Source organism: Balaenoptera physalus (assembly GCF_965194825.1).
Source record: "Balaenoptera physalus genome assembly, chromosome: 2".
Taxonomy (NCBI): Eukaryota; Metazoa; Chordata; class Mammalia; order Artiodactyla; family Balaenopteridae; genus Balaenoptera; species Balaenoptera physalus.
In genome coordinates, this window is record NC_138883.1 from 119,763,686 (window position 1) to 119,779,846 (window position 16,161).

Genomic DNA, 16,161 nt, shown 5'->3' on the forward strand with positions numbered 1-16,161 from the left:
TATTCTAATGCTACGCATCAACCTGAGTAGATAACCAGCTTGTAGATTTTTACTCAAAATATGAATTTTAAATGTATGTCAGTATTTACAGTATATATCAATAGCTGGCCATATCTGTGTGCTCATGAGAGCAGAAAGGGGTATATCTCAATGCTTAACACATTAGAATATCAGAGTTCCTCATGAAACATACTAACTCACTTGGATTTGGAGAGTGTTTACCATCAAATGTTTAGATTGGGAAGATGAGAAGTGTATTTCTTAGACAAAAAAATAAGTCAAGTCAATGGTGATTATTTTGACCTGTACACTGGGAATAAAGATAAATATATGGAAAGCACTGTTATGCCTAAAGCAATGAATCACACTGGACTTCATTAACAAACATAAAAGCACTTCCCTAACCTCAAAGAGCCAACTGGACAATTAATTCATAGAATTGTGTATGTTAAGGCATTAAAAAGCCTCTATAGAGTAAAAGTTTAGGAGATGAATGGAAAACCAGAATGAGATTTTTCTCACACTCAAGATAATATATGTTCTAGTAATATTCATAGAATTCAGGCCTTCTGTTTAAAAAGTCAAACACTAACACTTTGCCTATACGATCACTTCACATCTATGGTTGCCTATTTACTATTACAACCTCATATTCTTACTGTGTTGTCCTTTATTGCACAGAAGAGAACAATAATCAAGACAGACTCAAGATTATCTACAGATAGATTATCTGCAGCATGAACTTTGTAAAAACAAAATGTAATTATTTCATGATTCTGGGTAAGTTTTGAGGAAGAATATGAAGTAATAATGAGGGACTTCCCTGGTGGCGCAGTGGTTAAGAATCCTCCTGCCAATGCAGGGGACATGGGTTCGAGCCCTGGTCCGGGAAGATCCCACATGCAGCGGAGCAACTAAGCCCACGAGCCACAACAACTGAGCCTGTGTGCCACAACTACTTAAGCCCGCGTGCCTAGAGCTGAAGCTCCGCAACAAGAGAAGCCACCACAATGAGAAGCCCGTGCACCGCAACAGAGAGTAGCCCCCACTCGCTGCAACTAGAGAAAGCCTATGTGCAGCAATGAAGACCCAACACAGCCAAAAGTAAATAAATAAATAAAGTTATATTAAAAAAAAAGTAATAATGAGAAGGACAACTTATTAATAGTAAAGCTTTATTGTAATCTGCAAGAGAAATTCTTGCATGGCTGTGCTTTCCAAGAAAAAAGGTACCACTGATGGTTTTATGGAGCTGGCATAGAAACATAGATGGATTAAATGCCTGAAGACAGTGAAGGTCATCTATCAGACTGAGCCAGGGAAATCTTATACACAACTAAAGATTCTCATCAGCAATAATGAACTGAAGGCTTATGTTACACACTTCTAAATGATGCACTGATTTTCAAAGTAGAAAACTAAATGGAGGATACCCAACTGAGTTTAGCATTTGACATCAGAATCAAAATTTTCTCAACTCCTCTGGAGCTACCAGCCTTCTCTTTTTATTCATCTAACACGTGGCACTTAAATTCTATCATCAGGAATTATACCAGTTTGTGCTATGAATTTTTTATGTAAGTATCTGTCTTCTCCATGGAAGACACCATGCTCTGGATATCCTTCTAGCTTCTTCAAGTATTTTGGTTCTCTTACCATTATTTTAACCTCTTTGGCAACAATGACTATTCTTTTTTCCTTCAGATATAAATATACTCTGTTCCTAAGAAAGAAAGAAATCAAAATTTATAATAAAACCCTCTATTAATTCCTATCCTCCGTTCTAAGCAACTGCCCATACATTTACCTTTTCTTTATAACCAAACTACCTGAAAGATTATTCTAGTCACTGCTGCTACCCAATCTGAAACACACGGTTATCTGGTTTCTTTCCCTAACTCACTCTGCCGACTATTCTCAGATACCAGTCATCTCTAAGTTGCTAATTTCAATGAACACTTCTCAATCTTCAACCTCTTTGGTTGCTAACTGGCATTTGATGCTCTAAATGACTTTTCCTCTTCGAACTCTTCTTCCATTGTTTCCTATTTACTACCCTCTTGTTTTTTCCCCCATCTCTTTAGCCATTTCTTCAGACTTTGGCCCTTTTCTCTCTACATGTTTTCCTAGTGATCTCTCTCAGTCCCAATGTTTCAACAACCACTTATACTGATGACATCTAAAACCAACTCTCAAATTCCAGGCCTGTATCTCAAATGGCAAAGATTATCCTCCTTTGGTGTGCCATTGGCAACTCACACTTTACACGTATAAAACTGAATCCATAATCTTTTCCTCGAAACCTGTTCCATCTCCCATGTTCTCTATGTCAGTTGAGGGTACGCTACTCGTCACTCAGTCTAAAAACCTGGGCGTCCTTTTCAGCATTTCCCCTGCCCTTCTCACCACGTGCAATCCCTTACCAAAACCCAGTTGATCCTGTCTCCTCTTCCATGTTCCCCTGATTACTGTCTCAGTTAAAGCCTTTATTTTTCTTGGCCTGGGTACTCTAACAGCGTCCATCCTGCCTGTCCTTCCTGCCTCCAATCTGTTTCCATACAGCTGCCAGTGATCTTTCTAAAATACAAATCTACTTATGCATATCATTCCTTGTTTAAAATCATTCAAGAGGCTACCCACTGTCTTCTGGTGATTTTTACTTTTTTCTTTTTAAAATTCTGTTTGAAAGCAAAAGAAGTTATGCTTGTTTTGAATGCTTAAAGTTTGAATGTCTTACAGTAAGGATACATAATTTTATCATTAGAATAAACAATAAAACTTGGCCCCATAATAGTGAATGACCACCTTTAAACCAGTTTTGGGATCAGAAAAAGGAATTTTGATATGTTTAAATGAACTAGAACACAAAAAGTATAGTTATTGAAAACAATATATTAAAAAAACTAAGTTTTCTCTATGTTGAATTCACATCTTTGATACCCTCTATTTGTTCACATGAAACATCTTACAAATTTATCCCTTAGGGAATAAGATTCAGCTGACTTGCCAATAAGACTATTATATATAGATGACAAATACTCAGTAAAAAAATGCAGTCCTGACCTTCTCTTTTCTTTAAGTAAATAAAAGAACAGTAAACTCCAGGCACACCTGTTTTATTGTGATTTGTGGATACTGTGTGTTTTTTTTGTTTTTTTTTTTACAAATTGGTGCATTGCAGCAACCTTGTGTCAAGCAAGTCTATCAGTGCCATTTTTCCAAAAGCATTTGCTCACTTCGTGTCTCTGTGTGACATTTTGGTAATTCTTGCAATATTTCAAGCTTTTTCATTAATATTATATTTGTTATGGTGATCTATGATCTTTGATGTTGCAAAAAGATTATAACTTGCTGAAGGCTCAGATGATGGTTGGCATTTTTCAGCAATATTTTTAAATTAAGTATTGTATTATTTTTTAGACATAATGCTATTGCAGACTTAATAGACTACAGTATAGAATAAACATTAACTTTTATATGCACTGGGAAACCAAAAAATTCGTATGCCTTGCTTTGTTGCAGTTATCACATTATTGCGGTGGTCTGGAACCGAACCTGAAATATCTCTGAGGTATGCCTGTGTATCAAATAGCTTATGTTCAGGAAATAAACAGTTTTTAAGAGATGAAATAAATGAGTATCATAAGATTTAATGCTCAATATACATAACTACTTATGATGGAGCTTACTATTAATTTTTGAACTAGGAAGATTATTTTCCACAGTATCATATTTAAATACATGCTTTAGGTCTTGAAATTAACAGGTTATCAGATAGAGTAATTTCTAGTCTCTCCCATAACCCTTTTAATTACAGTATCTATGTTCTTTCCTGCAATATATTTCTGTTGTAATCAACTCTAAAATCCCTTTAGAGCAAATGCCATTCAGTATTACTATACATGCATTACCAAGTAAGGTAAGAGAAACTGTTAAACCAACTGAGATCCCATGATGCCAGTTAAATTTCAATTCTTCTTTCTAGGCTCTCCAAACATGTCAGCACCATTGTAGTGAAGTGGGTCATAAGTTTTGGGTGATGTGATTTGCTTGAAAGACAAAGAGAGCAGAGTGTAGAACAGACTATTACAGGTCACAGCAAAGTAGGTTCAGAACTGCAGCTACAATTTATTTATTATGCATATTTATTAAGTACTGAAACAACAAACATGTAGCCCAGCAAAGAGTTGAATACACCAGGTTAAACATGCCTTCCCTACCCTCTAAGAGGGCATAGTTTGAAAAAAAGAACACTTTAATTATCAATTTAATACCCAGGAGGAAAAAAGCTCTCAATCATTATACTGTATTAACTGCTTTCTAAAACAGTTCATAAAATGATACACTACTGAACTTAAATCCACTTATTCTATTTGAAAAACAGTGTTCTGAATTTAAAATCTTTGAACTCAAGCTTCCTATTGGATGATGATCAACTTTTAGCTAACAGGATAGTGTCCTTGATATATAAAAACGATTGCTGTTTCACCATTGGTGAGGCATTTTCTATTTTTTAATAACAAGGATGCAATTATATCAACTCATCCTTAGTCTTCTACCTAGCCCCCTTGGAGCAGCAATATTTATCCACAGGGCAGCACTCTAAGGTAGGATGCAAATAGAGATCAATTCCAATCCTATGCACCAGGATTATTTTATTACATGATGGAATTAAGCTACAAAGTAAAATTGAGCTGTAATTTCTAGTGTGATAAGGTTTTACTTATCTAAGTAAACATTAAACACTTTGCAGAATGGAATACAACTCTACGGATGGTGACATAGGCATAGAAGTTGAAGACTGTAAACAGTTTAACTACCCTACTCTTTACCAGTGTTAGTGCTGTTAGACAAGACTGGTAAACAAGTAGAAGATAAATAACTAGTAAAGGCTGGCAGCTAGAAATATATAGTTAACCCAAGTCTTTCTTGGTACAATAAATGAATCCATACACTATCCTCAGTATCACGTATTGCTAGAGAAAGATTTTAATTAAACGTGAGGGAGAAGAAATAGGCCAATTAGAATTCTGCAGGTAGTTTGTTTTGCTAGGAAATAAATGGCTAGAGCTGACACTGTCTTTCTGGCAAAATAAAGCTGCTCTTTCCCCTTTCTAGAAATAAACATAAAAACCACTCCATTACATTTATTTAATATAGTCTCTAAATGGGCAATTCACTTGAGAAGACTGTTTTCACATAACGGCAGAGTTCCCAGTACTTAAGTCTCCTCACCCCTTCTATAACCATAATATACCATATTTGTACACTGCTATAGTACTATAGGAAGAATTTCAATATTCCTCATATTCTTTCATTAGCTCTAGAGTCAGTGATTTACATTTCAAAAACCCAAGAAAGAACCCGCAGCAGCAACCAGAGGATTATGAAATTCAGAAACTTAGTCATACCTGACAGCAGACATTTACAAATTCTTATGATTTATAAACTCCCGATTTCATTGACCTGAGAATAGCTATGAATGTCTGGTAAATCCACAGATATCAATAAGTAGATGAAGCTTTAAAAATTATTTCACTAAGAATTAACAATTTTGTTAAAGGCAGAATTAAAAATAGCAGTAATAATGATATGATGATGTGAGAAACCAGTCATTGAGAATTCTCACTCTTTTTGTTTCATTTCCCTTTCCCATCACGGCCCTGAACCTGATAATATGCATAAGAAACATTCAGCATGCTTTTTTCAGTTTATGGGAGAATTCTAAGTATGGTACCTAGACTTTAGAAATAAATAAGAATACCTCATTTACTATACATTAAGAAATATAAGTCCCTAAAACATTTTCTTTTCTAAAAAATTGAAGTATAGTTGATTTAGTATTGAGTTAGTTTCGGGTATATAAAACATTTTCTTTTGAAATGAAAATGTCTAAAATTGGTAGTAAACATTTTTCTCATGAGTTTCAAGAAATCCTAGTGGCCTGAAAGCGGTCTCAAATTGTTGAACTTATAATTTTATACCAAACATACAATTAAGCATCTCATTTTACTGAAATTAGCTTAAAAACAATTAAAAATTTAATTGAAAATTAGTTCTAAGATGAAGAAAGAAAACACAAGCTCTCTAAGAAAATGTAGAATACTTTGTAATATCAAGTCATAATAGCTCTGTATATCTTATAAAACATACAAAGACATTAGTATTGTGAAATGTGGTCATTTTTGCCTTGTGATTAAAAGGCAAGTCATGTACTTTGGTAACATTATGGCACATTTATATGACTAAAATAGCTAACAACCTTTACACAAACAATACTGTCAATCTCAGTAGTAAGCAAATGTAATTAGACCACATTTCCTTTGTAGGGCTCTAATGTTTAAAAAAAAAAAAAAGTAGTTCTAGAAAAGAAGATAAGTTGTTTAGCCAGGACTGCCACTGAGAACACTCTGCCTCTAGTTTCCAAGGCTCCAATCTAAGAAATGCGGGCAGGTGTATTCCTTTGCGGGGGCTTAAATAAAATCTGCCCACAACTGCCAGTTTAGCTTAGCACATAAAATATACATCACTGAGAAGACAGGCTAATCATCAGAAACTGTCTCCAGGCATTACAATGATTACATGGTGCCTTTCTCAGAGAGTTATTTTGAAGAAATAAAGGATTAAACCAGAGGAAACAATCCCTCCACGCTCCCAGGGTACAGGGCACACCTATGAAACGGTTCCTGACCTATATAGTTTACCTAAGGTGGCATGCTATCTTTTTTCATTCATCATATATTTACCAAACACGTAATATGTACCAGGCACTTAGTTAAGACACCAGGACTACAACAGTGAACAGTCTCTGCTTTCATGAAAATTATGGTTTGAGGTGAAAGATTAAGCAAACATACCAATAAATACAATTTTAAATTGTGAAAACTGCCATGAAGGAAAAGAACAGAACACTACAGAAAAACAGTAGGAGATGTCACGTAAACAGGGGACCTCTCTGAAGAAGTAAAGTGAGAGCTGAATGTTAAGTACATTCCATGCTGAAGAACTAGGACTTGAGTGAGAACTTGGCGCTTTGGAAGAAGTAAAAGAAGGCTAGAGTGGGCTGGAGTAAAGTGGTCAGGAGAGAGCAGCAGGGACTATATCCTGCGGAGACGTGGGGTTATCTTAAACATTTGAGTTTTCACCAAAGCGTAAGAGCAAACCTTTTAAGAATTCTTAAGAACGGCATGATATGATATTTATGCTTTTTAAAGGATCATTTTAACTTCTATGTAAAGAATGGATTGATGGGTAGTAAGAATGAATCAAGGAAGCTACCGTTGGGAAGCTACTGTAACAGTCCACCACAGCGTGACGGTGGCTTAGAATAGGGTATAGCAGTGAAGATGTAGTATACAGGGTGGATTCAATATATTTAAGAGGTAGAATCAATAAAATTTTGTAGTGGTCTGAATGGTGTGTGTGTGTGTGTGTGTGTGTGTGTGTGTGTGTGTGTGTGTGTGGTAGTGAGAGGTCTCAAGAATAATCCCAAGACTTTTTTTTTCCCTTGTTTTTTCAATTTTATTTTAAAGTTTGAAAATTACAAACATAGCAGATTCTTCCAGGCACAAATAACACTTGTTTACAAATAAAAAGGGGGGGGGGAGGGAGACGCACAATTGCGCGTTTTTCTATTTTATTAAAAAAAAGGGAGAGAGGACTGTACAGGTTTTTTCTCCCAGCTCCCGGGTGTGAAACATAAGTACTAGCCCTAGATATGTATATATACATATACACACACATACACACAGACCTAGCTCTGTAAAACTACTTAGCAATTCAAAGTCGACTGCAGTATGTCTTACTGTCAACTCCCCGCCCTCCCCTCCTCCCCCATCTACAACTACTTATAAAAGACTCAGAAGTAAAGAGGTCAGGAGGTTTTTAAGTGGTGGGTGGCAGGGCTGGAGCGCCACCAGACTGCTAAGCAAAGCCACCTCTTGTACAGGAGACACCAAAAATCAGGGGAAAAGGAAAAAGGTCCTCCTAGGATACAATCCAATTGTGTGGAAAAACCCAAGTTTCAACAGGGCACACTGAGGCACTTGGCTGACTGACTCTCTACCCTTCCCCCAAAGTTTCTACTCCTGTTTAACAGGAGACTTTTGGAAGCCAGAGACTTCCCCCCCCACGCCCCCAGTGGCTAGTTTCCAGCTGACTGAGAGAAGCCACAGTTTCTTGGACAAGCTGTCACTTCAACCTCCTCCACGTCCCTAGGACAACAGGGAGGCCACTGGGACAGACTAACAGAAGTGAGAAGGAAACTAGATTTGGACGCCCCACTGCTCACCAATGGGAGGTGGAAGTCAGCCTAGAGAGGGTTTTGTTCCACCTCCCTCCTTTGCCGTCCAGCTGCTGCCACCCCTCTCCTCAGGGCCAAGGTTCTGAAACTCTCACAAGCAGTGCTCAACTTAAAGAAAACTCGATGGCCTCATAGGTACTCCTACAAACCGTACAATTCCTGGGCTCCCTGTCATCTAGCCACAAGAAGCTGCCTTGCCCATTCTCCCCCTCCCCCCGACCCCAACTTTTACCTTCAGAGTGAACCAACCATGTAACTAAACAAAACACACAAACCCACACAAATCCCCAAACCCATAAGCAGATTAGTAACAAATTAACAAAACAAAATATAAGTACATTCTCATCATTACAGAGATGAGATTTGTTGTTGCTGTCCTTGCATAATTGGTTAAGGAAAAATGAATTATTCCCTAATTTCTGAGGAATACAAATTCTGTCTCTTTATAAAGTCAGAAGGGAAAGGGGCAAAGGGTTGCAGATGAGGATCAAGAGAGAAGAAAGGAGAATAGTATTTACAGAAAATAGGAGACAGGCAGGAGTGTCCACAAGGAAAGCCTCATTGTCACTTCTTCTTACCGGCCTTCTTGGCACTGGACTTGGCTTTGGGCTTCACTGGTTTGGCCTTCTTAGGCTTGGATGCCTTGACTGGCTTGGCTTTGACAGTCTTGGGTTTTTTGGTTTTCTTGGGCGTGGCAGCCGGCTTCTTTTTTGCCTTTTTTTTTTTTTTTTTTAAATTATTTATTTATTTATTTTTGGCTGTGTTGGGTCTTCGTTTCTGTGCAAGGGCTTTCTCTAGTTGCGGCGAGCGGGGGCCACTCTTTATCGCGGTGCACGGGCCTCTCACTGTCGCAGCCTCTCTTGTTGCGGGGCACAGGTTCCAGACGTGGAGGCTCAGTAGTTGTGGCTCACGGGCCTAATTGCTCCGCGGCATGCGGGATCTTCCCAGACCAGGGCGCGAACCTGTGTCCCCTGCACTGGCAGGCAGATTCTCAACCACTGCGCCACCAGGGAAGCCCCCTGGCCTTCTTGACTGGGGTGGCTTCGGGCTTCTTGCTTGGGGCTTTGGAGGCAGCCTTCTTGGGCTTGGCGGCCTTCTTTGGCATGGCCACCTTCTTGACTTCCTTCGTCTTCTTGAAGGCCACTGACCTCTTGGGCTCGTCGCTCTTGGGCAGCCGGAAAGACCCTGAGGCACCCACCTTTTGGTCTGCTTGAGGACCCCAGTGGTGACCAACTGCTTGATGGACAATTTGATCTGGGAGTCGGTGTTCTCACCCACCTTGTAGTGGCTCTTGATGTACTTCTGGATGGACTGGCATGAAGAGCCAGCACAGTTCTCCGCCTGGATGGCAGCCACGGTCATGTGAATATTTGGGGTGGTCTGTGGACTTCTTGGAGGCCTTGGCCCACTTGGGCTTGGCTGCAGGGGTGGATGTGGAGTTCTTGGTCATGGTGGCCTGCCTGGTCCTGCTGCTGAAGAAGGCACCTTCCAAGGGGCCAGCCCTCATAGGAGGCCGAGGAATGCCTGATTCGGGATCTGCTCTGGTGCCTCTGGCTCCCAGGCCAGTCCGAGGCAGGCTCCTGGGGACCTTGCTCAGGTTGTGGTGCAGGGGGGGACTCGCTGGGCCGGGTCTGCGTGGCCCAGCCCCGCCGGTCTGTTGGTCGGTCTCGGCGCCCGGGTCTGCCTCCGCCTCCTCTGCCTCCCTTTTCCCAGCTCCGTGTCTCAACCCCAAGACTTCTAATTGAGATATTAGTAGATATTTATGAAGATAAGATTTATAGAAATAAGGAAGACTGGAGATGTAGAATTAGGGAAAAGATCAAGAGTTTAATATTGAATATGTTCTTTTCTTGATTAGTATTGCTAGAGGTCTACACATTTTACTGATCTTTTCAAAGAGTGAACTCTTGGCTCTGTAGATATTTCCTATTGTGCACTTGTTTTCTATTTAATTAATTAATTTCTACTTTTTATAATTCCCTTTCTTCTACTTACTTTGGGTTTAATTTGCAGTTCTTTTCCTAATTTCTTCAGAATGATGTTTAAATCACTAGTTTTGGACTTTTTCTCTTCCAGGATAGGCATTTAAGGCTATAAATTTCCCATCAAGTATAGCTTTAGCTGATTCACATATATTTTGATATACTGTATTTTCATTACTATTCTGTTGCAAATGTGTTTTAATTGTGATTTCTTTTTTGGCCAAATGGGTCATTCAAAACATATTTTGGGGGGAGTTTGCTAGCTACTATTTATAATCCATTTCTTACTTAATTGAACTGTAGTCAGATAACATATGCTGGATGAAATTTGTTGAGACTTGCTTTATGGTCTATCATAAGATCTACTTTGTTAAATGTCCCATGTGAACTTGAAAAAATATTCTTTTGAAGCCATATTACTGGAATTAGATATATACAAATTTATAGTTCTCACATTTTCCCTGGTAGAATGACCCTTTTATAATTATGAAATATTCTTCCTTATTTCTAGTTATTCTTGTATTCAAGTCTATTGTGTATAGAGGGTATAGTCCTCTAGCGAATGCTAATTGAGAGTGTGGGGTGTTTATAGGTCCTTTCTTCCTTGGAGGGACCTGAATTTTGATGTTTGCTTGTCAACATCATGAGATGGACAGAAATTCACTCTGCTTTATAGGGATTTTCTGCTTAGCTTGCTTAGCTTCTGCTCTGCTTAGCCTCTGACTCTGCAGCAAAATCATTTCTTGGTGCTTCCCTTCCCTACTACGATCTTGGCTCCTCAGTCCAGGCCACCTGGGGACACCTAAACTCCAATTTTTATGTACTCAGCCCCATGAGACTACTGGCTCTCTACTTCTAGCAGAAATCCTCTCCTAAATTTCATAGATTCTTGTTCTGCACCATGTATTCAGCAAATTCTTCAAGGGGAAAAGAGAAGCTTAGAACATCAGCATGCTTTTTTGAAGTTCCCTTGGCTCCACGATTTTGGTTTAAGTCCTGGCTGCCGCAGTAGGTCTCTGATGCTTTCCCTATTCTTTTCTAAATTAAAAAAATTATTTATTTATTTGTTTATTTATTTATGGCTGTGTTGGGTCTTCGTTTCTGTGCAAGGGCTTTCTCTAGTTGTGGCAAGCGGGGGCCACTCTTCACCGCGGTGCGCGGGCCTCTCACTATCGCGGTCTCTCTTGTTGCAGAGCACAGGCTCCAGATGTGCAGGTTCAGTAATTGTGGCTCACGGGCCCAGTTGCTCTGCGGCATGTGGGATCTTCCCAGACCAGGGCTCGAACCCGTGTCCCCTGCATTAGCAGGCAGATTCTCAACCACTGCGCCACCAGGGAAGCCCCCTATTCTTTTCTTTTTTTAAATTCACCCTTTCATGTTGTTCTCAGCAAAAGGATTAGTCTGCAACAACCTAGTCCCTCAGAGCCAGGAATGTAAGTCATAGCTTGGGTTCTCAATCAAAACTCTCCTGCTTATTAGCTGTGTGACTTGGGCAAGTTATTTGACCAAACTACTTAAACATTCTGAGTTTCAATTTTCTCTTATGTAAATGAAAATAACACCATCTCATAAATGTTGTGAGGATGTGAAGATTAAATGAGATGTCTGTAAAATGTCTAGTAACAAAAACACTTTAATGAGGGCTTACTATGTACCAGACACTTTATATGGATTTAATAACTTAATGTAGATATAGTTACTATCTCCCATTTCCTTTTCAAGATCACATACTAGTAAGTGATGGAGCTAGGACTTGACTTTAGAGCACTTTTCTTACTAACTACTCAATACTGCTTCTATAATATTGCTTTAGTAATGTGCCTGACACTGGTGTGTGCTCAATGAATGTCAATTATTATGATACAGAAAATACAAATGCTTCAGAAATATACTAATCAGATCAGTTTTTCTATTTCTTTCCTGGATTTATTTTTCTCGTTTTTCATTTTGGCATAAAGATACTTACAACATCTTTCAATACATTTTAAAAGAAGCTATTGTGATAAATGAATGTCTACTAGCCTACTGAATGAATAAGTAATAATTTGCTTAACCATTATTCTATTGTTGGATATCTAGAAGGTTTCCATTTTTTAAAACAGAATAGATATCAGTGCCATTAACATTTTGTCCCTTTCACTATTTTCCTTACTTGAAGTATTTTCTCAGAATAAAATCCTATCAGTGGAATACTGGCTCAAGATACGAGCATTTTATTATTGCTGACACAACAGCTATATTGTTTTCTCAAAGAGTTGTAGTAATTGTGGTTATCACTGGCAATAAAAACGAAAGGTTTGTGTCAAGAGAACATTAATTAAAGCTATGAAGTATAGGAATGAAGGAAGTGTGGAGATAGAAAGAGAAGGGAGATATAAATTTTGAGGCTATGAAAGAAAAAAGTGGAGTATCTGGATACTATTGATATTTCTTGTGAAGCAAGGGGTATTAGTTTCACTTAAAGGAGTAGGGATGGAAGAAAAGGGCTGGGCTTTGTTGAAAATTCCAAATGCTTAAATACAAATACACATATGTACACATCATAATCTTTCAAGAGTAATGTTTCTATGATAGTTTTCAAAAGATCTGTGTCTTCCACCCCGCCTCAATGCAATCTGGGATACAGATAAATACTATTTAGGTGTAATTTACAGATGGACTATCTGATACATTAGGGTTCAACCTGATCTTCTGTATCACTTCTTATTCTAACCTATCACCAAACATTTAGTAATTTGGTGTGTGGATCTTTATTATTGTTGTTTTAAAACACACAGAGAAATGATTTTTTTTAAGAATAACATATTAAATTATAAAAAATTATAATATAAATTACAAAACAACCACATAGATTGTTGTTTTCACTTAGCTCAATTTAGCAAAATGTACTCGGAAGCAGGAGGCCTATGTTCTACGGCCCATTGTGTAACTTTATTTGGTGTGTAATTTTGGGCCTTAATTGTCTTATCTATATATTGGGGTATTTTATCTGACTAAAAGCCAGCATTAGAACATGGCATCTCTTGTTTTATATTCCTGATCTAAAATTTGTCTAGTGAGCATACTATATTGAATAAAAATGAAAGAATCTCTCTTCCTTCGCTAATATGTACTGTGCTTTGAATATCTCATTAACCTTGTTATGTTAGACTTGTTATTTTAAAAGTTACTGAAAAAAAAAAGTTACTGAATATTTTGTGGGCCTCTCTGAGGGCCATTTCGTCTGTTCCTTCTACCATCAGATGACTCTCAATGTATACACTTAAAGGCAGTTGCTTTCCTACTACTACCTTCCTCCCACTTTGCTCCTATCACAGATTTTGGAGTAGCACGTACCTGTTCATCAGGGAGAAACAGAAAGGGCCTTGAAAATTTGGGCTTAAAGAGAGTCCTTCCTCTCTTTGTCTATGTGCTATAGCCTCCCCAATAAAAAAATAAAATAAAAAAACTTTCTTTGCTAACTGCTTCACTATGTTCATATGTAAGTAAGCGCCTGATTGTCCAAGTTCCATTTCAGATTTCTCTTCCAGTTTCCATTAGCCTACATTAAATTTTAGTAGTGATACTGAGAGATCATGGAGTTTGCGACTGATAATCGGCCATATTCAAATCCTCTCTCTATCACTTACTGGTTAAGTGACTTTGGGCAAGTGACCTAACCTCTCTAAGCCTCTATCTTCTCATATGCAAAGTGAATTTAGTTAATACCTACACCACCAAATTATGAGAATTAAGTTAGTTGAATGCGAATTGGAATTATGGCTAAATGTAGTTTAAATGTGAATATCATTTAGAAAATAAGGAGAACACCACTGAATAAAAGTAGTTTTTGAGCTGATTCAAATTAGAGGCTGGTTTGATTCCTAGGGTCCTTAAAAATCCATACCCTTTAAGGAAGCTATTCCAGATGAGGGAGCAAATATAAAGGCTTTGAATTCCTTCATGCTCCAACAGATGCCAATTCCATGGTACAGAAACACTTAACCATATTAGAAGCAATAACCAAAGAGAAGAATAATTTTATGTCTATCCAATTAGCCAAAAATTTTTGCTGGTGAAATTGTGGTTAAAACAACACAGCTGTATGTTGCTGGTGGCATCAGAAATTAGCATAACCTTTTAGAGAAATGATATAGCTATTGTATCAAGAACTATAAAATACCCATACTCTTAGAACAAATAATCCCACTCATAAGACTTTATTCTAAGAAAATAATTCAATAAGGAAAGTAACTATAATTTTATTTAATAGTGCCTGGCACATAAAAGGTACTCAAGTACTTCTTCAAATGAATACCTTCATGTGTACCGACTTCTCCAAATCACTGCCCTTGGTTCCTTCCCATTATGATCTAACTATTTTCATTATATGGGGATAGTTTTAGAATCAAACTATAATATTTTTGTCTAGTCTCTGTTCTCCCAACTTCTCCATTAACTTCACTGGTGATTGCTATCAGACTCCCTTATGATACTTTCACCATCTGAAATTAGTTGACCTTCACACTGAAACTAAGTTGACCACATACCACATCCTTGACCCAATCAAAAAGAAATGTGAAGCTTCCTTCAAGTTCCTAAAATATCATTCTTCTTTGTCAACACCCTTCTAGTCTAATCATTCACCTCACTGCCTGCTTCATAAGACACAAATAGCCAGCAACCTTCACATCCATCCTCATCTGATCCTCAGCATAACTTTAGTCCTGTACCTAGACACTTACATTTCCCTCTAGGATCTGAGAATTATCACCTCCTGCCTTCCTTCTTCTAGCCCCATCCAAAATCCAAATTCTTCAAGTTTATGTATCTCCCCCTCTCCTTTTTAACGGTATAATTCACATACCATAAAATTCACCCCTTCAGTGTACAATTCAGTGGTTTTTAGTATATTGGTATACAAGGTATTTTAGTATCAAGGTTGTGCAATCATCATCACTATCTAATTCCAGGACATTTTCATCATCCCCTCAAAGAAATCCCATACACATCAGCAGTCACTCCCCATCCCTGCCCTCCACTCCCTGGCACACTAATATACTTTCTGTCTCTATGGATTTGCCTATTCTAGACATTGCATATAAATGGAATCATACAGTATGTGGCCTTTCGTGTCTGGCTTCTTTCGCTTTAGTGTAATATTTTCAAGATTCATCCATTTTATAGCATGTATCAATACTCTATTCCTTTTTATTGATGAATAATTTCCCACCATAAGACTATACTACATTTTCTTTATTCATTCAATTGATGCACATTTGGTTTGTTTCTATTTTTTGGCTCTTATGAATAATGCTGCTAGGAACATGTGGGGAAAAGTTTTTGTGTGAACACATTTCTAATTCTCTTGGGTATGTAACTAGGAGTGGAACTGCAAGTTAAGTATCTCTTGATACCTAAATCTATTCTGTTTCTGAGTTCAGACAGCCTGGGATATCTCTCAAAATGCAAACAGCTATACACTGACTCCCTACCCCCACCTTCACTCAAACACCTTCAGTCTTCAGAATCTGTACGTATTAATTACCACTTAGTTCTTTCCAATTAAATTGAGGGCAGGGATCAGTTCTCATAGGTCTCATCATATAGTAGGTGTTTAATATATGCTCAATATATTGATACCCTATGCTCACAAATGGGAGAACTACTTACCATTTCATTCAACAGATCTTTGAGTGTCTACTGTACATGGGTCACTGTGTTTAATACTGGTTATAAATAGTGGACAAACGTTATTGATCAGTTTCATCTACCCCAATTGCCAATTCAACTCCACTAATATTTACTGAATACTTATGATGTGAATGGCATTGTGCTAGGTTTGACAGCAGACACAGATAGGAATATGTTATAGTCTGCAGACTTTTATGACAGTTC

General features: G+C 37.9%; 1 protein-coding gene, 1 long non-coding RNA gene and 1 pseudogene across 4 annotated transcripts in view; 1 reads left to right on the forward strand and 2 right to left on the reverse strand.

Annotated features, from left to right (window-relative positions):
- The window catches only part of LOC309656366, a 29,581-nt gene extending 28,059 nt beyond the window's left edge, over positions 1-1,522 (forward strand). Inside the window, exon 3 of the long non-coding RNA XR_014261300.1 lies at positions 682-1,522. This is a non-coding gene — a long non-coding RNA (uncharacterized lncRNA). The remainder of the gene's footprint in view (positions 1-681) is intronic.
- The window catches only part of HMG20A (high mobility group 20A), a 68,790-nt gene that overhangs the window by 48,291 nt on the left and 4,338 nt on the right, over positions 1-16,161 (reverse strand). The window lies entirely within an intron of this gene.
- On the reverse strand, positions 3,973-15,111 carry LOC309656363 (histone H1.0-like; annotated as a pseudogene). Its single transcript has 2 exons — positions 9,327-15,111; positions 3,973-9,016 (listed from the first exon to the last, which is right to left on the reverse strand). The product of its transcript is annotated as a histone H1.0-like (transcript).